General features: G+C 40.2%; 1 protein-coding gene across 6 annotated transcripts in view; it reads right to left on the reverse strand.

The window, feature by feature from the left end:
* Positions 1-21,415: 21,415 nt before the first annotated feature.
* Positions 21,416-25,200, reverse strand: part of EPB41L2 (erythrocyte membrane protein band 4.1 like 2) — a 182,023-nt gene continuing 178,238 nt past the window's right edge. For all 6 annotated transcript variants that reach the window (XM_081141173.1, XM_081141172.1, XM_081141171.1 and 3 more), the window contains one exon: positions 21,416-22,632. The gene's annotated coding sequence lies outside the window, so the exon portion shown is untranslated. The remainder of the gene's footprint in view (positions 22,633-25,200) is intronic.

Below are 25,200 nucleotides of genomic sequence, written 5' to 3' on the forward strand. Positions count from 1 at the left end.
CTATGAAAATTGCAAAAGATTACTGAGAGAACATTAAAAATGCCTAAATAAATGGAAATGTAGACCATATTTATAAATTGGAAGACTCAATTTTATTAATATTTTTATCAGCTTCAAATTGATCAGCGGATTCAACACAATGCAAATCAAAGTCCCAGCAGGTTGTTTTAAAAATAAATCTGATCCTAAAATTATCTGGAAAAGAAAAGAACTTATAGGAGCCAAACAACCCAAAGTTGGATGACTTACACTCCTGATTTCAAGGCTTACTATAAAGTTACAGTAATCAAGGGAATGTGGTATCAGCAGGAATCTAGAAGTACCGATCAATGGAACAGAATAGAGAATTCAGAAATAGACCCACACATAATGGTCAATTGATTTCCAATAAAAATTAAAATATCAATTTAATTCAACAAGGAAAGGAAAGTCTTTTCAACAAATGTTTCTGAGGGGAAAATGAACCTTGACCCTTACCTAGGCAATACAAAATTTTAACTCAAAATGGGTCACCGACCTAAATGCAATATTTAAAATTATTAAACTTCTAGACAAAAAGAGCAAATCTTCATGATGTTGGTGTAGGCAAAGATTTCTTCGATGAAACACAAAAAGCATGAACAATGAAAGAAAAACATTGATAAGTGGGACTTCATCGAAATTTAAAATGTAAGTTCCTTGAAAGATATTATTAAGAAAATTAAAAGATATACCACAGGATGGGAGAAAATATTTGCCATACAAATATCTGACAAAGAACTTATATCCAGAATGTATAAAGAATTCAGTTAGTTAGAACTCTATAAGAAGGAAAACACAATAAAAAAAAATAGGCACAAGGGTTGAACAGTTTACAAAAGCAGGTATATGAATGGCCAATACACACATGAAAAGTTGCCTAATGTCATTAGTCATCAGGTGTATTAATTATGCATTTTTATTCTATATTTTTGATGCTTTAACATTTTCGGTTTTGCTGATCCTTATGGCATAGCTAAAGAATAATAAAAACCTATATTTTAAAACACAGAGAAATTCAAATTAAGTGCACAATGAAATACCACTACATACTGACTAGCATGGATAAAATTTCTAAAAGATAATATAATACCAAGTGTTGGTGAGAATGCGGAACAATTGGAATGCTCCTCATACATTGCTGGTGAGAATAATGTCTGATCATTTTGGAAGGTTGTTTGATAGTTTCTTATAAAATTAAACATCCATTTACCATAAGCTCCAACAATTCTATACCTAAATATTTACTCGAGAAATAAAAATATATGTCCACACAAAGACTTGTACATAAATTTATTTATAATAGATAAAAATTAGAAATCAAATGTCTATCAACAGGTTAACAGAAAAACAAATTATAGCATCTCTATAGTGATTCAGAGTGGATATGGAGTGAAATGCTACTCACCAATAAAGAGGAGTTCATTCCTGAAAAATGTAGTGGCATGGATGAATTATGCTAAGAAAAAAAGTCAGACACAAACGCATACAAACTATAAGATTCCACTTCTATGACACCCTAGAAAAGGTGAATTTCACCCACCTTGACAGAAAGAATATCAGAGGTTACCTGGTGCTGGGGGTGGAATGGTGGGGAAAGGGCACAAGGACAGTTTGGGGGAGCTGATAGTATCCTTGAAATAAAATGAAATTTCATGTCAGTCTTAGTTATCATTCTTTACCCATAATGAGGTAATACATCTGATTATTCCGAAAATATCATGACAGGAAAAAAATTATACTTGGAAGCAGTTATTGAGACCAGATGGTTTAGGAGATAAGACAATATAAACAATATTGCTTTATATGTCTATAAAGAGCCTTATCTCTGTGTACTTTGTATTATTATGTATCTATAAAAATACTACTTTATAGCAGTAGCTGTACTTTACAATTCTCTTTTTATATAGTTTAACCGTTAAAGCTAACATATAGGCTCCGACCCTCCCAATTCTGAAATTAGGAGGCTTTTTGCCCCCCAGCTCCAGCACAAACACTGGGCCCGTTCAGGAATCCACTGTCTGGAAGGATATCTGCTCTGCGCCCGAGAGAGGGCTGGGAGCCCTGAGCAGCTGGGTGGACGCCCATGGAAAGAACGGCCCGTCTCTGCTATTTGAGGGGCAGAGGGGAAGATAAAATAGGCTGCCAGATGGCTACAACTCATTACTGCCTGGCAGCATTCAGGGTGAAATGAGAGTAAACTAATCAGCCTTCGAGAGGCATGAATGGCAAGGGGCGATGTGTACCGATGCTATTTTAGCACAAGTCAAATTAAACCTGTGCAACTGACAACATGCATTAATCTCCCCGTTGCCTCCGGTAGTCCTGCAAATGATTCCTAGTTTCTTTATACAAACAGCTGTTATTTTCCTATTACTACCTTGGCAAAAAGTCCTACACTAATGCCCTGGTAAAGAGGTTGCCCCTCCTAATTAATACAGACTTGCGGATTACACCGACTCTGCCTAATGAAAGAACTTAACCTAAATTGTAGCGTGAATCTACACCGCTGCTCCCGGATACAACACAGGGCAACAGTCAGACTTGTCAGTTACCTGCAAACACTCAGGCTTAAATGAGCATGACGGATTTACTGCTTGGATATTGTGAAAATCACAAGGATTTTTTTTTTTCTAAAGGGAAATAGAAATAAAATTGTGGTATTTTAAACAGAATTCCGAAATAGATCTCAAAGGTCAGCTATAAGTCCGTATAATGGTATTACATCGGATTATCTCCTCTGTGAGATATATTTAGGAATTATACTACATTGCAGGAAAAGGGTGACTCCCAGTTTAACGAAAATAAAATCAATTGCTGATGTGTGGTTTAGGTTTAGTTTCTGCTTACCGAAAGCTCATCTCTGACATATTGCAGAGTCTGAGGCACCCCGCCGCCCCCACCCCCACCCCAAGGTCTTTGCTATTGAACATGGCCATCTGTGGTGAATGCCTCTCTGATGAGGGTCCACTAACTTCGAAATGCCTTCCAGGGCCTCCCCACAGCCAGAGAGACCGATAAGAAAGGGTCGGTATCCTCCTGAAATGATGGCAAGGAATAGAAATTGGAGAATGTAGAAATCACAAAATGGTCTGCAAGCCTCTCTGGGACTTCTCTTAGGCTTTACTCTTCCTTAAAATTTCTACTCTTACCCAGCAACAGACCCAGTGTGTGTCAGTACAGTTCACAAAAACAGAACAACAAAAAGAATCCCAAAGCTCTATATTGATACTTAGGGGCAGGAGGTATGTTCAGAGCACCTGGAAAAACTTCCTTCCCTAGTGGCCCACACCCCAGAGCATGCTCTGCAGACCCTAACCCGCTGAGATTCTCTTGTCAGAAGGACTCAGTGGACCAGTGAGTTTGGGAAAGGCTTGTGCTCTGCCTCTCTTGGAGATTCACAACGCACTCCACCAAATGAAAGTCTCTAAGAAAACTTTCAATACAGAAACCTACTTACCCCAGTATTTATTACATGTACTTAACTATTTCCCAAGCAATGTTGAATGAAATGTAGTAGAATTAAAGTTTCACAGACCATATTATGGGTGCATTTTCTTGGCCTGTTGCCAGGATTGTCAAGTTTCTAGATCAATGTGTCCCAAAAATGTATTTTCTATCATTTTCCCCCTTTCTCATTATGCTCGCCACAATACATCTTCCTACATATTTCTAGCATGCCAAAAAAAGTCCTATTTCAAGAATTTAGTACTTTCTGTTCCCTCTGCCTACAACTCTGTTCCTCCAAATATGCACATGGTTCCTTCTTTCACTTCATTCAAGACTGCTCAAGAGTCAGCTTTTCAAAAAAAACCATCTGTAATGGACTAAAATGTCTGTTGTTTAAGCCCCCAGTCTGTTGTATTTTGTTAATGGCAGCCCTACTATGCCAATACACCTTCCCTCTCCACCCCACCTAAAATTAGCATTTCTTATTATTCTCTTCTCTCTCTCTTTTTTTTCTTTTTCTGAAGAGCACTTATCACTACTTAACATTGTACATGTATATCTCCAGGAGGTTGAGAAGCAGTAGAGTAGAGTATAGTGGATAAGTGTTTGGGCTCTGTGTTCAAACCCTGGCTTTGCATCAGTGTGATCCTTGGTGAGTTATGAAAGTTCCATGAATTTCTCCATTTACGAAATGGTGATGATTATAAGCGGTACTTACTTCAAAGACATTGATATGGGAATGGAATGAGATGGAACATATCAAGTGCTTAGGCTACTACCTAGAACAACACATGCATTTGATAACTGTTACCTGCTACTGCATATTATCAGTCTTCTCTACAGGTATATAAGTTTCACAAAGACAGGGATTTTGTCTTACCCATGGCTATGTTCATAGCCCACAAATCAGTGCATCCAGGGCACATGTCAAGCCCCCAATAAATATTTCCTACCTGCACATATTAATCAATGAAAGCTGGAGGACCTTTCCCAAAAGTTTATAAATAATTTAAAGTCTTTCTTGTCACTACTGTGATCATAGTTTTTGTTGAATGAACACCTTATAACCCACCACTGCCACATGATTTCAAAGTCCCCATTCTTGTGTTGACTGTAGTACTGGTGCCAAGTGATACTACCTTAATTGACATGAACTAGTGAGCCAAGTTCGGAGGCACAGTTAACAAGAGGCAGAAAAATATGGGTTTCCCTACTCAAAAGGCTCACACTAGAGTGAGTCAACACTACATTTACACTGTGAGTGAAGCTTCACTTCAGCAAATCATCACAGTATAATTAAGTCAAAGCACTTTATTTTAAATTTGTTAGTTTTGTTTGCCTTTAATTCTTTTGTATTGGTTTTGTAGCTGCACATAATTTGATAGTACAGATACCAGTCAATGGCACTCTGGCACTTTCCTCTGATGGACTTCAGAACCTTCTTTGTTCTGCGTCATGTCTTTGGAATGAGTCATTCTTTATGGCTCAGTCAGATGAATGCAGACTCCAAACCAGAGGCCTGCTGGATTTGGTATTACGTTCAATAGATCACAATTATCTAAGGAAGGCTTTTGCCCAGCTGTCACTAAGAGTATATATAACAGGTGATATAAGAGTAATACCCTAAGAATTTTACTCCCCAATATTAACATCTGCAATTAATTGTGCTTTAAATCATTATGTAAATCAACAATGGGAGCATTCGCTATTAAGGAAATCAAAAAGGGAGTTTAATCCCCAATGAAATATGTCCCTCTAGTTTCACAGATGCATATTTTCCAATGATATTATTCCCACTACATGTTAAAGAGACCGGAAAAGAATTTGCTATCATTATGGTGGCAAATTATGCACTCTCTATGCAACCCCACCCTGAATTTTGGTAAATCAAGTAGATAGATGACCAGTGTTCAAACAACCATCCTTTCACTGCTACTATGTCCAGTTTGGATTGGGATGAGAGCCTTTATAGACAAAAGTTCTCAAGCTCTGGAGGATGTTTTAATAAATTCTGACATTTAATCTTCTAGAAGATCCCAGTGATGTAGTATTTTTCATAAATTAAGAAAACCTTTAATACTAGAAATAATCAGAAAATGAAGTTTAAAAAGCAATACCCTTTACAATCACATAAAAATATGAAATATTTAGGGATAAATCTGACAAAAATAATGTTCAAGACCAGTATAAATAAGATGATAAACAATAAGATGATAAACAAAAAGAGTGTTTATATGATGTCTGATACATAGTAAGTGCTCAAAATATTATTGTAAAAAGCTAAGGACAACCCAAGTACAATGGAAACATATGTCATGGTCATGGGTCAGAAGACTCAGTATTGTTAAATATCAATTCTCTCCTCATATTGATTCTCTCCTCATCTCTCTATTCAATGCAATCCTAATCAAAATCCCAGCAGGTGTTTTTATAAATATTGGCAGGCTAATTCTGAAGCTCTATGTGGAAATGAAAATGGCCTACACTAGCCAAAACAACTTTGAATAAAAACAAAGTTGGGGGCTAACAGAACCCAATTTCAAGACTCATTTTAAAGTTATAGTAATCAAGACAGAATGGTATTGGTGCAAAGATTAACAATTGGATCAATGGAGCAGAACAGGGAGTGCAGAAACACACCCACACATAATTGGACTTCTGATTTTTGACAGAAATGCAAAGGCAATTCAGGAGCAAGGACAGGCTTTTCAACAAATAGTGCTAAACAATCAAATATTCATATGTGAAAATAAATACATAAAGTACTCTGACCCATATCTCTCACCATATACAAAAATTAATTCACAATAGATCATAGACCTAATTAAGCTAAAACTACAAAACTTCTAGAGGAAAACACAAGAGAAAACCTTTGTGACTTTGAGTTGGGCAAAGATTTCTTAGATATGAAAAGCACAATCCATAGAACAAATTGGTTCATTGGTTTTATTAAACACAGAACAACTTCTGTGTTTTAAGAGACATTGTTAAGAGAATAAAAAACAAAACTAGGACTGGAAAAAATCCCTTCAAATCAAATATCTGATACTTGACTTTTATCTAGACTATGCATAGAACTCTCAAAACTCAGCAAGAAAATAATCCAATTTTCTTAATGGGCAAAAATGTTGAACACATACTTCACCAAATAAGATACACAAAATGGTAAGTAAGCACATGAAAAGATATTCAATATCTTTAGGGAAATGCAACTAAAACCACAATGAGATACCATTACATACCAATGGAGTGGCTAAAATTAAAAAGACTGACCATTCCAAGTGTTGGTGAATATGTGAAGGAACTAGAATTCTCATAACACTGCTGGTGGGGATATAAAATGGTATAATTAGTTTGGAAAACAGTTTGACAAGTTCTTAAAAAATTAAACGCACACCTACCTTATGATCCAGCCATAGAGAACATGTCCGTATAAAGAATTATACAGGAATGTCCAGAGCACTTTATTTGTAGTAGCCTATATGAATCTCTTCTGAACTCCATATTTCCACCAGGTTTCCCTTGAATATCTCTACATTACCTCCAACTTAATAAGGAAGACTACAAATCTTCCCTTACCCAAGCCTGTGTCCAGCCTGGGTTCAGGTTTGTAACACTCCCTACAGCCACCCAAGCCAGACATAGCACACTGGTTGAGAGCATGGGCTCTGGATTTGAACCCTAGCTTTGTCACTTACTAGATATATGGCTTGGGTTAATCTCTCTGTCCCTTGCTTCTTTGTCTGTATAATGAGAATCTTCCTTATAAGATTACTATGAATATTAAATAAGATGATAAACACAAAGTATATTTGTATGGTGTCTGATACATAGTAAGTGCTCAGTGATTATTAGTATCATTGGCAATATCTACCTATCTCGGTAAAATTATAAAATTATTCACCAAGGACTGTTCATGTCATCTCTGCAGACTGGCTGTCTCCTTCTTTCCCTTCCCTCTGCCACTCAGACTCATTACATCTTGATACCATGTTGAGACAACCTACTCTGATCTCTCTTCTCGCCAGCGCATTTTCTCAAGTGCTACCTAAGTGCTTCCTGAACCAGGTCAGATCACACACTTTGATGATCAAAGACCGTTGATTGGTTGTCCTTGTCCAAACAGCATAGTCCTTAGTAGGGCATTCAAGAGTTTGTAAGCTTTGATGCTATCCCACTTTTCCACCTCTTACAACACTCTCTGGCCTGAATCCCGTATCATATGGCCACTCTCAATTCTTCCCTGTCCTCTCTAAACCCTGTCTGGCCTACTGTTTGTTTAAGTAGGTCCTTCCTCAGCTCCCCATACCCAGGCTCAGCTCAACTCCTATTTTTAACGAACTCGGCCCAATTCCCTAACTGAAATTAATCAGTCTCTTTCCAGTGCTTCCATTGCATTTGCTGATCCGTCAGTCTGGGAGCTTCCATTACGGCCGCCTGTATATATTTGCCTGTTCCTCTCACTTACCTTTGTGCAGGCATTCGAGGAAGGCTTGCTGAATGGAATGAAGCAGGAAGAAAGAACATGACCAACAGTCTGCCTAACAGCTGCCTAACATCCCCCTGGCAATGTCGCCTGTTCATGGAACGTCTTTGCAGATTGACACTTTACAAATTAGCATCCTGTTCCAGCTGAAAGAGCACCAGAGAGCCATCCGACTGGAGGGCACACTAGAGGAATAGCAGCAGCACCGTGCAAGTGGGAGCAGAGAAGCAAATAAAATAATGCTGACTTAACCTTGGGGACTCTAAATGCCTCTTTCTGAAATTAAGATGTCTCTCTTTCGAGAGGAAGCTGTTTACTATTCACCACTCAGGAATGCCAGCCCGGCATTTTCCAGACCCACCCCGTTCTTATTATTTTATAAATTAGGGAACCGATGTCATAGCTGGGACCGAGGCTCTGCATGGCCATGCACAATCCTTGATGAAAAAATTCAGGAGATGCTGACGGCAGCACGTTCATGAAAGACCGTCGGCCACTCACTAAGGCAGCTGCCCAGTGGGGGCAGGAGACAGGGTACACACGAGAAGGGGCATGAACCCAAAAAGGTGGCTACCAATCCCCCCCAATTTTACAGTTTCCCCAGGAGATCCTTTTAATGTGAAAGTGATTCTTTCCGTTGGTTTTAGCTTAGTGGATTAGCATCTTTGAAAAAGCAGTCATTGCCAACTCAACTTAGTCAACAAGTCAATGCCAACATAGTTAACGGCCCTTTCTTTTCCCAGAAACTTCGTAGTTGCCACACAGCTCACGTCACTATCGTTTAGGGCCCATCTTCTGCTGGTAATGGCGGGCACAGGAGTGTGTAAGCGGAAGGCAGCAGAGAGCACGAGCTCCTAACGCGAGAAGCAAACACTCGTGGATCTGGGAGAAGAAAGGGGGCCCTACTACCACCCATTCCATCATTCTCAGTTGTGGCCACTATCTCTGTGCCTGTCTCCACTCTCAGAGGACGGGACCGTGACTCACTGTCCTTTGCACCCCAGCACCACGTTGAGGGTTCTGCAGAATTACATGTCTGCTGAATAAATGAATATACACATGCGTCTCTCAGAAAAGCATTCAGCGCAGGACGTTCTAAGACTTTTCACATATGGAGAGAATTTTTTTTCTCTTTCCTTGAGATTATTTGTGTCAACTAAGTATGAAGGAAAATTCACTCTTTCTAGACAAAGTTTCATAGGTACATTGACATGGCTACTAAGTAATTTTTAACTCTGAAATTTAGAAAATGTGGGAAAAGTCATTCCTGTGTCAGGGAATATATAAATAGAAGATGTATAAGGATGGGGTTTGCTTGAAGTCAGGCACTTTTCACCCCAGATAAACTGAATACAAAGAAATCTAGGCCTCCTGGTGTGATTTCCAACCTGCCAGATAAATCTGCCTCCCTGGAATGGTGTGGGAGAGTCACCTCGGGATTCCTCTACCTTGCGCAGCTGAGTTACAGAGTAACCTGCCAGCAATCCTCTCAGAGTTCACGGGGCTGTTGAAATAGAGCAAAGTCCACAAAAAGTTCCACCGAGATGTGCCGAGCAAAGGTCGGATTCCCAGAAGGAAACAAGCGCTCCTGAGCCACGCAGCCCTTGTCCCCAGGCCTCCCCGCTGGCCCGGGGGTCCGTGTGCCTGGCAATGAGCCCTGTGCTGTCGGCATTCCCAAGAGAGGTCCCGGGCTGGTTCCTGCTCTCCGGGGTCTTCCTGCCTGTGGCTTTACTGCTGCTCCTCCTCATTGCCTACTTCAGGATCAAACTGATGGAGGGTAAGTGCGAGGCCACACGAGGCAGGGTGGGAAGCCCTTTCCCACGGCACACCTTTGGGACGAGCCAGTGCAACGCCAGTGTCTTCTGGGAGGCCTGGAGCAACACATCTTTTCGATTTGTAGGTCCTTCTCATGAAATAGTCTCTCAAGGTATCTTCATCGGTGAATGTGGCAAAGTTTGATCCTTTTAGGAGTGGGGATCGCGCCAGGCTTTGAAGACCTGCCATGGGGAGCCCTTAATGCAGCCACTCACAGACAGTCAGACTGTGACTCGGCAAGTTCAAGGCGCGATTGCTTGTCTCTGTCTCTCAGGCAACAGATTCACGAATTTTAAGACATTTTTCATGGCCTGCTCTCTCTACCCCACAGATGTATGTGTGTGTGCCTGTGAGTGAGAGTGCACACACACATCCACTGAACTCTAGTAAGGAAATGGGCCAAACACTGTGGTGTTTGGGAAAATGTCAAGCCCTCATAGATATTTGATGGCTTGCTGTAAGCTTTCCATGAGGCTGTAGACTTAGGAGGGAAAGAAAACCCAAAACCAAACAAATAAACAAACAGAACCTCAGGAAGCTTAAAGGGGTTTAGACCTGGGCAGCTGGGTCCTGGGTTGAGACTGTTTATTTGGCTGTAACTTGAGAGACTGCGTGTTAACAGTGTACCCAGCAAACAATAGATTATTATCACAGAGGTTAACAGCTATCTTAGCAAGATCAACAAAAAACAGCAATATTTCTTAAGTTGGATAGTATCATATTAAGTACTAAAAAATATATTTAAAAACGCTTTCTCTCCCACACAAACTTACCAAGTCCAAGCAATGTCTTCATGGATATTATTATACAAACTGATGTTCAGAATCTTGAATGTGATCACATATGATCTAAAATCGAATACAAGTACAATTGGGGATATTTATTTTTATGAGATTTAGAACATAAAAATCCTAGAGGACAGAGAGTACTTGTGGAATCATAAGTTTTTGATCACCATGTACTCAAATATCCCCCTAGCTTTTCGTTTCTGTGTCTTGTTTTTATGAACAGTTCTCTCGTTGAGTGACCCAGCTGTAGTCTGCCTTGCTCCACAGCATTTGTGAGATAAACCTCTTTCTTTATTAAGTCAGTTTATCTTCGGTTGCCCAAGACCAGTCTGCTGGATATTCTGCCACCCAGCCATTCACACCACTGAGCCCTGGCAAAGAGCCTCTGAAGAAAGGAAAATTAGAAACCCCCAAGCTCCTAATTACAGTGCCCCTTTACAGTTTCCCAAGTAGGCTTCATGCCTGGCCACTGCAAACATTCCCATTTGAAGGTCTTTTAAAGCTGTTACAGTGGTCACTGTCAGTCACAAGCATGCCAGGCTCCCACTGATATTGAGCACCCTGCGGAGCAGTAATAGGATGCCAACATCACAGTCAGGGACTTGGATAGCTCGAGTCACTTCCAAGTGTCATCTCTGGCTGCCTCTTTGGTGAGGTAAAATGTTTAGTATCTCAAAAATATATCAAGCATTAAATGAGGCAAACAACAGGCCAAGATAACCTCATGGGTTCCAAAGCCTCTTACTGGCCTCTACTTATCTGTTATTATAGGTCAGATCCTTTGGCAGGACAGCTGGTATTTGGGACAAACTCTGCAAAAAAGGATGAATCTTGGTTTTATAGTTTTATCCCTGGGTGACATTAGGGGGAAAACACCTATAATTTATAAAATTAAAATGGGTCTACAACATTTGACTTAGATAATTTGGAGGTATAAACATATCAATCACAGTCCTTCCGAATGCCCTGGAAGTCAACTTGCCTTTGCGCATGTGGCCCAGCATCGCAGGGGCTGAGGCAAGAGAAACTGCAGTCGGGGTGCTGCGCCCAGGCCCAGGTCCAGAGGAAGTACTCCCTGTGTACATCACTGTGATCAGTGCATGGTGACACCCTTCCATCTTCAACACATCCCTGCCCTATAAGTTGTCTGGAAATCAGGTCTCCAATGAGAATTATCACATTAAGGTTGTAGCTCAATCAACTTGGAACTGCTTCTGCAGCGTGTGCGTGAAAGAAGTGGAGGGCCCCAAAGACCTGTTCTCTCTTCACATTTCTCTTAATTCTAAATTCTGGTATGCTATTGAGCTTTTCTTGGCCTCTAGACTTGCTGAACTATGGATCTGTCCCATCCCTCTCAAAGCCTCCCTTTTTTGCAACATAACATCTACGCAGATAGCAAGGTCAGCCTCACATCATGAGGGCTAATGCTTTCTGGGTAGGCCTTTCACCAACTTCTAGGCTTGCTCCAAACTTGCATTGTACTTCTGGATAGGAAATGTTCTATTCATTCATTCATTCCATTCATTCATTCATTCATCGAAACAAATGTTTGAGAATCTACCATATATTAGGGGTTGTCCAAATACTGGAACTGATGTTTCCTACGGGTTTTCAGGACTGAAAGAAAACAAACTTAATTCTAGAAAAACCACAAAAGGCATCTGGCAAAATCATTAGAAATTGGAGGAGAGATGTTGCAAATCTGCATGCTTCTGGCTCTGGCCTCATAGGTGTCTGGTCAAAGGGCTTTAAGAATGACCTGCCCTTTCTCCTTAGGTCTTGTCTCAAAGTTATAGCTGAACACTCCCACCATACATGGGACCTTCTAAACAGCTAAGGGGCACTCCTCAGCGATGTAGTGAATCTCCATGTTCTGTGGTTCTTCTCCACTCACTCTCACTGAAATGTACCTGGTCTTTTGGGCTACAGATAAGTGGTACAGGAGTGCTGAGGTGAAAGGAGCTAACAAAAATCTGTGCATCAGTCACTTAATGCACTGGCAGTCCCATCTGAAGTTTATTGCTGGAAAGAATACTAATGACTCTTAGCACTCTGTTGCTAGTGGCCTGTCAGTGAACCATCTGGAGGACGCTGAGAGGACTGCCCGCTGTTTGGACCAACAGTCTTCCCTGTTGTCAGTTTTCATTCTGATGAGACTTGGTCCCAAGCATGGTGGGGTGAGGAAATTGCGATCCTGGGTGCTCTCCCTTACAGTTACCTGGACAGGTAAGGAGCAGTTGAGGAGCAGCCTGTACTATTTTATTCTCTCAAGAAATTTATTATTCCAATCATCCTTGGCTTGTATTTCCCCACTTCCCAAATGGGATCTGTGCATCTTTTTTTTTTTTTTTTGTAGTAATTCCCGATTATGTTTTCCAGTGTTAGCAAATAACCTTGGACTAGGCACGTTTTCACTTTTATGTAGATCTGATCTCTTTCATTCCAAATTCTCCTTTCTTTTTTAAAATAAAAATCTAAGAGCATGTAGCTTTTAAAAATAGTTATTTCTATAGCGACTTTCCTAAGGATACATAGTAATACCTTCTCTCCAGTTTGAGGACAAATGAGATCACTTGGCCCCAAATAAAATATCTCTATTTAGCAGCTCCCACTTAAAAACTGTAAACAGATGGTCAAATGTCATGTCATTAATCTTCCGACCAGGGTTATGGCAAGTGTAATCATTCCTATTTTGTTCCTGTAAAGAAAAGGACAGTGACAGATTAACTGGTGCGTTCACAGAACCCCTGAGTCCTGCATTCTGAAACAGGAAATCAGTTTGCCTGCCTCATGCATTCTAGTCCGTTAGACAGGAGAGGCCTTTTAGGACATGATGGAAAGCATGTGGAGGTATTGTAATTACTCAACATTAATCCCTGCACTGCCAGCCTGAGGAGGTAATGGTGCACGTAAATTTAATTAGTATGTAGAGAACATCAATTTTCTCACAAAGGAAGAAAAGAAAATTCTCTAACATCCTGTACTCTTCAATCTGTCAACTGCCTTGAGGAGTAGCTCTTGAGGTGAAGGTCTGAATCTTGAACTTTCCATTGCCAAACCCTTCATCAACCATGCCATGGACATCTCATGTCTTGTAAGGTGGAAGTTCTGATTGTCTTATCTCCCCAAATCCTGAGATTCCTAAACTTCTACTGTCAGTGCCACTCCTTGTCCCCAAAATACCATCATTCTGATCAAGAACAAATTGCTCTCAAAATAACCAACATTGCCAAAAATATTATCTAAAAAAAAAATGTGTCTATTGAATGCCTGAAAGTTTTTGTATGGCATTGGATCCAAATAAAGTCAGGTAAGTGATCAGGTTCTGGCCTTCTGCAACTTATATTCTAAAATAGACAACCTAAGTATTGAAAATGTACAGGGTAGCTAGACATCTTCTACTGAATTTCATGTATATTTTTAGTAGTCAGCAATTACAAAGGAAAATGAAGTTTTGGGAAAGATCAGAATAATTTAAGGCTCAGCAGCGTGAAATTGTTAAGACTCAGACTATGGAGTCAAACCAAAGGGGGTTCGAATTCCAGATCTGTAACAATGGCCACTCAACCTCTTGAAAGTTGTTTCTTCCTCTGTAAGAAAAAAATAATAGCACGATGTAACTGTGGGGATTATGTGAGGTGATGAGGTTCTTAACAGTGACAGTTCTAAACAATTATTATTAGTCATTATTACCTCTGCTCACTTATAAATTATGTCATTATAATAACAAATAATAAAGTTATCTTCTAATAATTAAGCAAATTGCCCAAGGTCACTCACCTAGAAAACGATAGAGACAGGCTTTGAACCCTGGCTGGCCTGATCCAGAGCTGGCCCTCTCAGCCAGTTCACTACCCTTGTGCATTGAACATGCAGTAGGTGTTCAATAGCTATCTGTTGAATGAATGAATCTTTTTGGCCCAGACAAATAAGCTAACCCCCAATACAAAAGGCAACTTGGAGAATTTGAGACAAGGCAAGACTTCTACAAAAGCTTTAAGAGGATTTGACCAATCTCTTTATATAACAGGAGTAACTGTAATTACTGATGAGGGTGATTCCTCAGCATAAAGACAAAGCCCTGAGTCAAGGTCACATTTCTTCACCTGTGGCCCAAAGGGAAAAATTGGTTACTTGTAGAATTTTCCACAATAACAAATGGGGATCTTCAAGGCCACCTGCCTAATCTAACCTGTCTAATCTCTCTCTGCACTCTCCTTTGTAGACTCTTTGAAATTAAATGGTGGCCAAATTGCAAGCTCTTTCAGAAGGCGGCTAAATTTTCTCTTGCTCTCTGCATCGCACCTAGCACAAACACTTTATTTACTGGACAGATAATGCGTGTCTATTGATAAGCTTCCTCTTGGTCTCTATTTTGTTCTCTATCTTATTAGAGTTCTCTTCTTTCAGTGTCATTGCTCAGGTCACCCATTTTCAGGTCACAACTTGTATCCTGGTTCCTCATACACAGCACTGGTTGTGCAGTTTAGCCTTTGGTAATTATGAGTAAAAGGAAAGAAATTACTCATATTCCAATGATCTTATAATCTAAGCCATGGACCATCTCAAGCAATACCTTTGAAGGAGCAATAATCTATGTGGAAAGACAGTGTAACTGAGTGGTTGAGAGTGTGAGCTACAGAGTCAGACTGGGATCGAATCCTGAGCCCATCAGTTTCTGGGCAAATTGCTTCACCTTGATTTCCCTCTGCTTCAGTTCGTTTCTCTGTAAAGTAAGAACAACAACAGTGACTACAACAAAATATCATTGCAAGAATTAAATAAGGTATGCAAGGGGCTTCGCGCAGTGTCTGGCACATAACTGCTCAACAAATATTAACTATTATACCTTGAGGCTCATGTAAGCTAGAGCTTGTCACCATCCGATGCATGTGTACCCTCTCTAGACTAAGATGACAAACAGTGAAGCCCTTGAAGAACTCGTGTCCTGGAGTACCTGGCATATGAAATGCCTGGCAGGGATAAACTGCTTGGATTTGACATGGGAGAAAAAAAACCAAAAAAACATTTTCAGGTTCAATTCTATAAACATGTATCACCTCCCATGAGATTACAAGCTTCTGGTCTCTGGTTTGAATAATTTGATTAGTTATAATTCTTTTTTTTTAAAAATGTCTTTATTGATTTCAGAAACAGAGGATAGATAGATAGAAACATCAATGATGAGAGAGTCATTGATCGCTGTCTCCTGCACACCCCCAACTGGGGATCGAGCCAGCAACCCGGGTGTGTGCCCTGACAGGGAATCGAACTGTGATCTACTGGATCATAGGTTGATTATGCTCAACTACTGAGCCATGCTGGTTGGGCTGATTAGTTACAATTTTGAAAATAAAACTTTTATGAGTAAAAAGAGCAGATTAACTCGTGTTTTGGTGACAGTTGGGAAGAGTTTATATATATCAGGTATATATATATATACCAGGAGGATCTCAAAAGATACTTGTTGGGATGTCAGAAGACACCTCAGAGCTAAAGATCAAATGTGTCATTGCTTAGAGATAACAGTTGAAGCTACAGGAGAGAGTATATGGAAAGAGAAACATAATAAAAGCCAAAGGGAGGAAAGTGATAGGGTGCATGGTGTGTGTGTGAGGGGGGAGCTCATGTCAAATGCTACAGAGGGAGAAAGTGCTACTAGATTTAGTAATTGGGATATTATTGATAAGTTTTTAATATTTTAGTGAGAGTAGCTTTACTTGAAGTTACATTTTAAGGAGTTAAGTAGTGTGTAGGTGGTGAAAATTTGAAACTGTCAGTTTTCAGTAAAAGATGCCAAAAGGTAGAGAAAGAATAATATTTTGATATGTCAAAAGGCTATAAATGCCCAAACCTATTTGGGGTGGGACAGGGACAGAAAGCCTCTCTTACTCATTTCCATATCCCCAGCTCCTGGCCTAGAGACCTGCTTAATAAATGCCTGTTGAATACGAGGAACTAAATAAATTTAATCTACACTTAATCAGCTACATGTAAAATATACTTAGCATGTAACAATTGTTTATTACAACGGTAATCTGTCCACTCTAACCAGGACCACTCTTTAGAAATAAGCATTTACATTTTTCAGAAGTGGGTGAGGGGGTAAGGAGAGCTCCTGCTAGGACTTGCTCGGGAGACCTGGACTTTTGTACCTTGCTGGGGCCACCAGTGCTGAAGTACTGGACAATAACCACTTATGGCACCTCGCTATTTCCAAGGTGTTAACTGATATTTTTCCTTTCAGTCAATGAAGAGCTGTGCCAGACTCCTGATCACCATCACAACCGCAGGGCTGCTTCCTCCCTGTACCAGAGAACGAAACGAACGTGACCCCTGGGGGCTCATCGATGGCTGAAGTGCACTGAGCTTCTGCTCGGAGAGTAACGGTCCACAGCATAGCTAGCAAAGGCTAACAAACTAGAACCACAGCAAAAATAGGACCACTAAGATGCTCATCCTGAACCATACTGACCAGTGGCAGTGTTATCCGAGAAGACTTTAAGCCTCAGCTTAAACTGCAGGTCTTCAGAGTACCAAGAATAGTATTTTCTAGGATGTGCTCTATGGACTGGACACATTGTAACTTTCTAACGTTTAAAGGACTATGTCTACTTTGAAGGGCATATTTTAAAAATAAAATCCTTAAGCATCAATATTACAGAATCCTGTGGAAGCCCAAATTATTCTAGAGGTAAAGAAACTCTGGTGGATATGAGATAGATGGCAAAAGACAAACGCCTCGGGAGCCCCGTGGATTCCGTGCGAGGGTTCCCACCTCCTCCTCTGGCACTTCCACAGCCTTTCACACCTTTTCAAGCATCATTCTGGCCCTGAGTCTGCTTCTCTCCTTTTCCCAGTTGCTTTCACAATCACATTATCAAATCACAAAACAAGTGCAGTCTCTTGATACTACATATGGATCACCCACAAATGTCGTTTCAGCAGGTGCCTTGGAGACACTGGCAATTTGGTGCTGGGAAAAGGAGAGCACAACGTCCGCGTAACTCACGAGGGGAATAATTCAGGGCTTTGCCTTTCAAACCAAAGCATCAGGGAGCTGTTCCTAAATGAGGAAAGAAGTCCACATTTCCCTACCAGAATTCTCTTTCAGAGACAGCCCCAAAGAGCCAACAGAGATAAAAGAAACATTTCACTCGAAGCGGTAACATAGTGGTGACTATTATGCTCTCCAGTTTCCTAGTTAATATTAACAAAAGATGCTTCAAATATCCTAAGTGTAAGTCTGGTTATGTTCCAATATTTGTATATGAATCTAATAGGCCATTCGAGTGATTAACTTTATGAAACATTATGAATTTGGTCACCTGTAAGAAAATTCGCCAATTTCCATAGTGACACACAATCATACAAAAGGTTGCACGGGTGATGAAGACAAAAAGCAAGACCCCACCACCCGTGCTGGGTATTTTCTGCTTCTTCCCCCTCCCCTCAAGTTCTTCATATGCATCCAGTGAGCTACTGGTCTCCATTTGCACTTTTTGAAAAATATGAAACTCATCCTTTGACTGAAGACACTCATTTCCGTGTTTTACTGCATTTGGCTACAGTGAAAATGTCTGCTGGGCCTTTCAGACTAGGGTAATTTAGAGTAACAGTATTAGTGCCATATGGAAGGAATGACAATATTCTTTCAGTTCTGGGAGGGATCTCTTTTTAGCCCCTGGTGGAAACCAGCTTATGTAAGAGTGCATTTTGGAACAGAAGGTGTGAAAGGACACATTGTATTCCCAGCTGCCAGCCAAATCTGTGCTTCGGCCACCAGTGTTTGCTCACCTTCTGGAAACGGCATTTCGGAAGCCTGCCTCGGCTCTGCTGGATGCCTCTCCACCACCTCTGCCTTACCAGCTATGGTGGTAACAGATGAACTCTAAATATATATGTTTTCAGTGATAAGCATAACCAGCAGTTGAAAGCAAGACATAGTTCTTTTGTTGCTTTTGAGTAAGACGAGAGCAAGGAATTTCTAGTGAACTCATGAGTAGATCCCATAATGTTTTTGTGTGTAGAGAGGGGCAGAAACATGTTGGTTTTCCCATGGAGTGACCAAGTCCCAAGGATTTTACTATCATCTGCTTCCAGGCACCGCTACTGAACTTGACAAGCCCTTTGCAGAGCACAGCCAACCAACTGCATGGCCACGCCTTTGCTCTTCCCGTGCTCAGCGGTTAAGGTCTCATTCCAGTTTGCATGGCTTTGGCTCTTCATCGTGGCTGCCACCGAGACCAGGCAAGCAGTCTCCCGACACTATCCTATATAGTCTCTCCCATCCTATGCTCCAAATCCTTTCACCAGGAGCTGAAAATGCTCTCAGACCCTGAATGGTCTCACCTCAACAGTTCCTAATCTTATTTCTAATGTTCTCATATCCGAAAGAATTGCCAATTCTGTTTCCCCAACATGAGACCTTCAGTAGAACACTTAAGGGGTGCTTTAAGTTTTGTTATGTGACCATTTATTCAATAAAAATTTACCAAAGAAAAAGAAAATTTTAACAGAGCTAACCTAAAGCAGCTAATATTATCTTTCCATCTCTCCTGTTAAAAATCTGGCCCTGGGAAACTGCAAGTCCACAACCTGTCCTTCATACCCTGAACCAAGTAGATAAAACAGAAAATGTGATAAAGAAGGGCACACATTTTGTTCCCTGAAATATTACTCGCAACCCCTTTAAAAAAAAAGAAAACATACTTATAATGAATCTGATCAGGTAACAGCCTCCGGTAATTTCTATATACAATTTAGTAGCAAATGGAAAATCGAGGGCAAACACTTCCATACAACAAAAATCGCTTTGACATTTTGAGTTCTTTGGCAAAACTATGTCTTGGAAATCAGTTTGTAACTGTTAAAACACATTTGAGAGATCAATTTTTTCATTTGTTTATAAAAAGTTATAATTTTCAAAACAAAATGCTCTTGAGATTCTTGCTTTCTGACTAATTAGTGTGGTAATCAGGAAAGGCCTCTGAATTTATCACAATTTGTACAATGACATTCACTCTGGCAAATGAGTTACAAGACGTGAATGAGAAACGTGTTCAAAAAAATTTAATTACCTCCGGATGAAATTTTAAATATTCTTTCCACTTTTTAAATTTTCAAATCCACATTCCAAACCCAGATTAAGAGTTTCCTAACCTTTAATTTAGGTAATAAAGGCTTTTGAGAATTTGATGAAAGCCAGGAATCATCTTTTATCTCTAGGAAAAATGTACATAACCATGATTTTGCATATATTGGAGGAATGCTTAGCCCCTTGAAATCCACCCAGGAGTCTGTGGTTAGGAAGTCTGCAGCTAGAGTCTTAAAGAGAGATTTGTGCCTGTTACACCAGCCACCTTAGCTGCCTCCACCCAGGAGAGGATGAGCAGACCATAAAGGGTTCCTGACAGTAGGCTCAGCAACGTCAAGTCCACTCACCTCCAAAGCCCAAGCCTTCCCAGAAGGCTTCCTAAGTAACCTCATGACAGTGCCCATGAGAAAAGCAGAAGCTATTCAAGATAGTACACTGCCAAAAATCTACCAACTCTACACATTTTTTGAAAACCTTATTTTTTATCCTGCTGTGACTGTGGAATGTGCATTGGTTTCCTGTGTTCCACACACTATAAGACTTATGTAAAATAATACTTGTAAAAACCCTGTGCAACTGAATTATTGCTTATCACCCCCAAATTATGTTGCTTTTGACTTATGATACACAATTAGCACCTGGATGTCTCAGCTCAGTGAACCTGGTTGACCTACTTCCTTAGTCTATCATTTAGCATTTTGAAAGCTCAGTTTATAGAGATCCCGAGAAACTATTTGTAAAAAATACAAAATATCAAAAAAGACAGCCTTGTTGCTGTAGTCACAGATGACATTTTCAGCATTGTTTCCCCCTACAGGTACTCAGACATCTCTGGGACCCCAGGCCCTGTCCCTGTTGTCCGAGCTGAATCAGCCTGAGCCTGACTGACTGCATCTCCTGATCCACTGGAGCTACTGCAGACACACTTCCTATCTCTGCGACTGTTCTCAAAAATCCCTGGCAAGATCAACCTCTGCTTTAAATATGTTATATATATAAGCTTTCTGATGAAAAATATTTACAGAATCACATTTGGTTCCATAATATTCCTAAGGCTTGGCTTGCTGAGACAGGCTCCCCCAGTGAGGAGGAGTTGTTTCTCTCATCATTCTAGAGAAAGCGAGAAAGACCTTTCGCAGGTGAGAGAATTCAGTGGAAACAGATCCCAAAGGCGGCAGTCATTATATTTAACACACCCACTTTAAGTGACTAGGGAAATTCTACATAACACTGTAAATGGAATATTCTGTTGGTCATCTGCTGTATAATGCCTTTAATGTTTAAAAGAAAATCAGCACTTAATCTGGTGGGTTTTGGCGGAAGCCTCTCCATGAGCCATCCTGATTGGACACGTCGCAGCCCTCAGCAGAGCCCATTTGCCTGATGCCTTAGGCCCAGTGGACAGCAAAGCAAAACATGAACCAGGAAAGCAGGCTTCAGACGGTACAGCTAAAGTATTTCCTGAATCAAAACAAAAAATACAGAAGGAAAACAAGCAAAATTATCTGCTGAAGAATTAGTAAAAGCTGGGGTGGGTTGTGCAATCAGGGAGGAGGAATCTGGCTTCTGAACATTAGATTTACAAACGTGCAACACTGCCTTGACCGTCTGAAATCGGTGATGCTGGCAGCAAGCATCACATTATCAAAGATCTGAAGTACAGATTTTAAAAATGCTATATCACACAAAACAATAGGACTTCTGAATGAAAATATCCTAACTTTATTTTTGAAAACCTATATAAAAAGAGAAATGACAAGATTAGAGAATAAACCAACTTTATTTTATAACAGTATTACAGAAAGCAAAATATCATTTAATACAACTTGAAGCTGCTATAAATCTAATCTGGCATCATAACTATACATCGGGTCAAAAGCAAAGGGAAAAATGTTCAATACAGTTAATAAGTCCCTATCAGGTCTCTGGTGTCAGCTTTAAATGGTCGAGCTTTCTTATACCCATCAAAACACACCACTATAGCCCCTACCAACTCCTCCACCCAGTGTCCTCAAACCTGTGTGATCAAACTATCTGAAAGAGACAGACCTGCTCAATAACAAAAGGTCAGTTTCACATGTAGACAAAGAGGTTTAATACAAAGCAAGTCTTCTACACAAATGTTCAAATAATGGAAAGTATTGAAATTTGGACATGTTAAGAAAGAAAGCACTAAGGTTTTAAGCTGCCTGAATATTTCAGTAGGAGGGAAGACACCCTCCCTCCTGTTTCTGGAATGCTCTGAGAAGCGTGGGCACTGTGGTGCAGGGGTCTCCACACACAGCGCGTGGTCAGCGAGCTTCGTAATTCTCCAGTCTGGAGACTCTGACTTTCTACTAACAGTAAAAAGCCACAGGACTGGAAAGTCAAAAGGGTTCCATATAAAAAATATCCCCAATGAATTTCTCAAACATTAGAAAATTTTCAAGATGTAAGAAATGCTTTTAATCCATATTAATATTTTCTTATACGGTGTATTTACTGCACTCTGAAAACTCTGTAAATATTTCCTGTACTCAGTGAGAATTCAATGGGGAAAGTCTGGAAGAAGGGAAGCCACTAAGTTAGTCACAGTGTTTCCTTTCCGCACAACAGCACCTGTTCCAGTGAACAGCACCTCACCAGCAGGGCTGGCTTTGTTCACTATCATTGGGTCAAATGAGTCATATAAAGCAGGTAGTTGTACACAAAGTAAACAGGAAACAAAACAAAACTCCCTAATTTAAAAAAAAAAAAAAAAAGAACCAAGAATATTTAGAAGTGGTTATAAAACAAAATAATATATTAAAATGCAAGGGAACATTGTAGACCAGAGCTGTTAAGGTAAGATTTGGTGTTGGCATTTTAATTCTTCAGGCTTCTGGTCATTGTTACCAGTTGTAGTATAAATTCGCTGGAGTAGTGGTGTGGCATTAAGACTTGAAATGGTCAGAATTCTTCAGGTTCACAAAGTTGAATGCTGTTTAATAAATGTATTTCTAGGAGGGAAAAAAAGAAACAAGGCTTAAATATTCCAAAAATAGAGGCTTGAAAAAAAAAAGTAGGTAACATTCATCAAATTCCAAATCAAGTAATCTACAGTAACTATCTGACTAGTTCTACAGTAAATAATGGGTTTACCAGAGGACATACATGAGACCCTGTTCCACCCTTGGCCTTAAAGTATACTGAGAATTGACAAGCATACTAGAAACAACTGGCAAGTAAGAATAAACCGAGAGAGCCAGGCCGGGCATGGCTCAGCAGTTGAACGTGGAACTAGGATCCAGGCGATCGGGGTTCGATTCCAGATGAGGGCACATGCCCAGGTTGCGGGCTTGATCAATGACTCTCTCATCATTGATATTTCTATCTCTCTCCCTCTTCTTTCCTCTCTCTGAAATCAATAAAGATATATTTAAAAAAAAAGAATAAACCGAGAGAGAATAAATTAAAAAACAGAGGTAATTCATATAGTAAAAATATAAAAAAGAGAAATCAATATAGGTTTTAAAAGTAGTCAAGGAAGGAAGAAGAACAAAGTCAGTTTTGAATTCACCGGAATGAACAGAAAGGGTACTTCAAGTGTGGGGAATGGAATGGGGAAAGAGGCCCAGAAGCGAGAAAGTACATGATATTAAGATGGGTGTACAGATGTTCGGGGGATGGGCAAGAATGAACGGCAGGAACGAGAGTAAAGAAAAAATGGACATTCCTGAAGCTAAGTAATGGTATGGTGAGTAACTGAAGGTAAGGCAAAAAATATTAGGTACATTCTTTAACACCACACTGAGAAGTATGAACTTGATCTAACAGACAGAGAATGAATTCAGAAAGAGCATTAACTAAAAAGACAAACGGTCAATCTACAGCAATGATCCTGAGTAGAGTGTGAGAAGCAGGGACAACAGGTCGGAGCTCAGGGGCTGGCCAGTTCAAGTAGGGTATGACCGGTCCAGGAGAGCAGGAGGTTGGGTCTGACTCTCCTTTGGTTCTGAGGAAGACTGGACATGGCCCGAGATCTATGTTTTGACATCATTGTGGCTTTGGCATGACGAACAGACTAAAGGTGGAGGGGAGTAAAGACAGAAACCCCAGTCTGGAGGTCACCGCGGCAAGCGAGGCTGCACAGGGAAGATGACAAGGGTATGGCTAGTGGGTATGGCAGGTATGGCTGCTACACGGCAAGGACCCAGATTCGAGTGGTTGCTACAGAAATCAGGTGGAAGAGGGGATTCCCAGAGTCCACTGGAGAAGAATCAGAGGGTGGTGACCAGGAGGGCAGTGCCAGTGGGTATGATCAGGCTTGGAGTCTCAAAAAGAGGCAGAATAGCAGGCATACGGCCCAGGGGAGGCCTTAGGGCTACAGACATTAGTTTGTCAGTGCAAAGGAACAAGTGAAACCAACCAATGGAATTTATGTCATGTAAGTGTAACAAAAAAATGGAAGATAGGAGTCTTGGGAGCCCACAACCAAAGGCAATTAGGTCGGAGAGAGGACTAAAATAGGAAGGGACAGGAAAGAAGACAAAAATAAGGATGGTGCCTTATCCCTGAAACAGACAGGAGCTTTAAGACAACTGTTTCATTTTGTACTTCGGCTTGGTCGAGGTTTTGGCAAAAGGTAGGTGATTACAGAGGATGGTAAAGAGTGGTAATTAAGGTCTTTCCAAGAGAACTGGTCCCAAATTAAGTCTTGTTTTAATGAAAAACTTCCCCACCGTTTAGATGTATCACAGATATTATAGCCTCTTGGTTATTCAGGGCAGACTGATTAATCAAATTCATTTTTTCCCACCCCGTTGTCTGCTTTAGGCTATTTCATTACTCATTAGTACTTCTGCTCGATTCTAGGCAGGGGAAAATCAATGGAGAAAACACAATGTCGTCTTTTTTTAGGTTAGTAATTAAGAAAAGAAATGTGGGGATGGTGAGGGAATGGATAAAACTACCAATCAAACTGGATTTGGAAGTTATCTGTGACCTTCAGTCATGCTATCTAGTTATCTGTTCTTTTCTTTACAGGCTATTAGTTAGCTCTGTTTTCTTTGCTTAGCAAACATGCATCGTTTGTTAAACACAGCTGCCACTTTGCCCAGCTTATGCTATAGAAAATGAACCCCTGAGGTCACCAGTGCCTGGAAACCTACAGAAAGAATGAGGGTTAGGATTCTGTTCTCCATTTCCTTTAGGCTCCATGTCACTTTATTTCACTGAATCTGTTTTCACCAAAAATTACAATTTCAATTTGTAAAATGAAGCTAAAATTAAACTCGTTTAAAAGTCATTAGTAGGCAAACAGGAATCTAGACATATGTAGAAATTGAATGAAAGAGATCTTGATTTTAAAGGGCTTCAATATTTATTGAAAAATATATAGATAGAAAAAGACATAGTCACCCATGTAAAGTCAAGTATCATTTACTTTCATTTATTCGCAATTAAAACACTAGAAAGTAAAATAATCAATTTTCTGATACAGATGATAATCTTAATGTGCTCTTTGGATTCCAAATAGTTTTCAGAATCAAAGATAATTACACTTCTTATAATTTTAATGTTAAACA

This window comes from Miniopterus schreibersii (assembly GCF_964146895.1).
Source record: "Miniopterus schreibersii genome assembly, chromosome: 6".
NCBI lineage: Eukaryota > Metazoa > Chordata > Mammalia > Chiroptera > Miniopteridae > Miniopterus > Miniopterus schreibersii.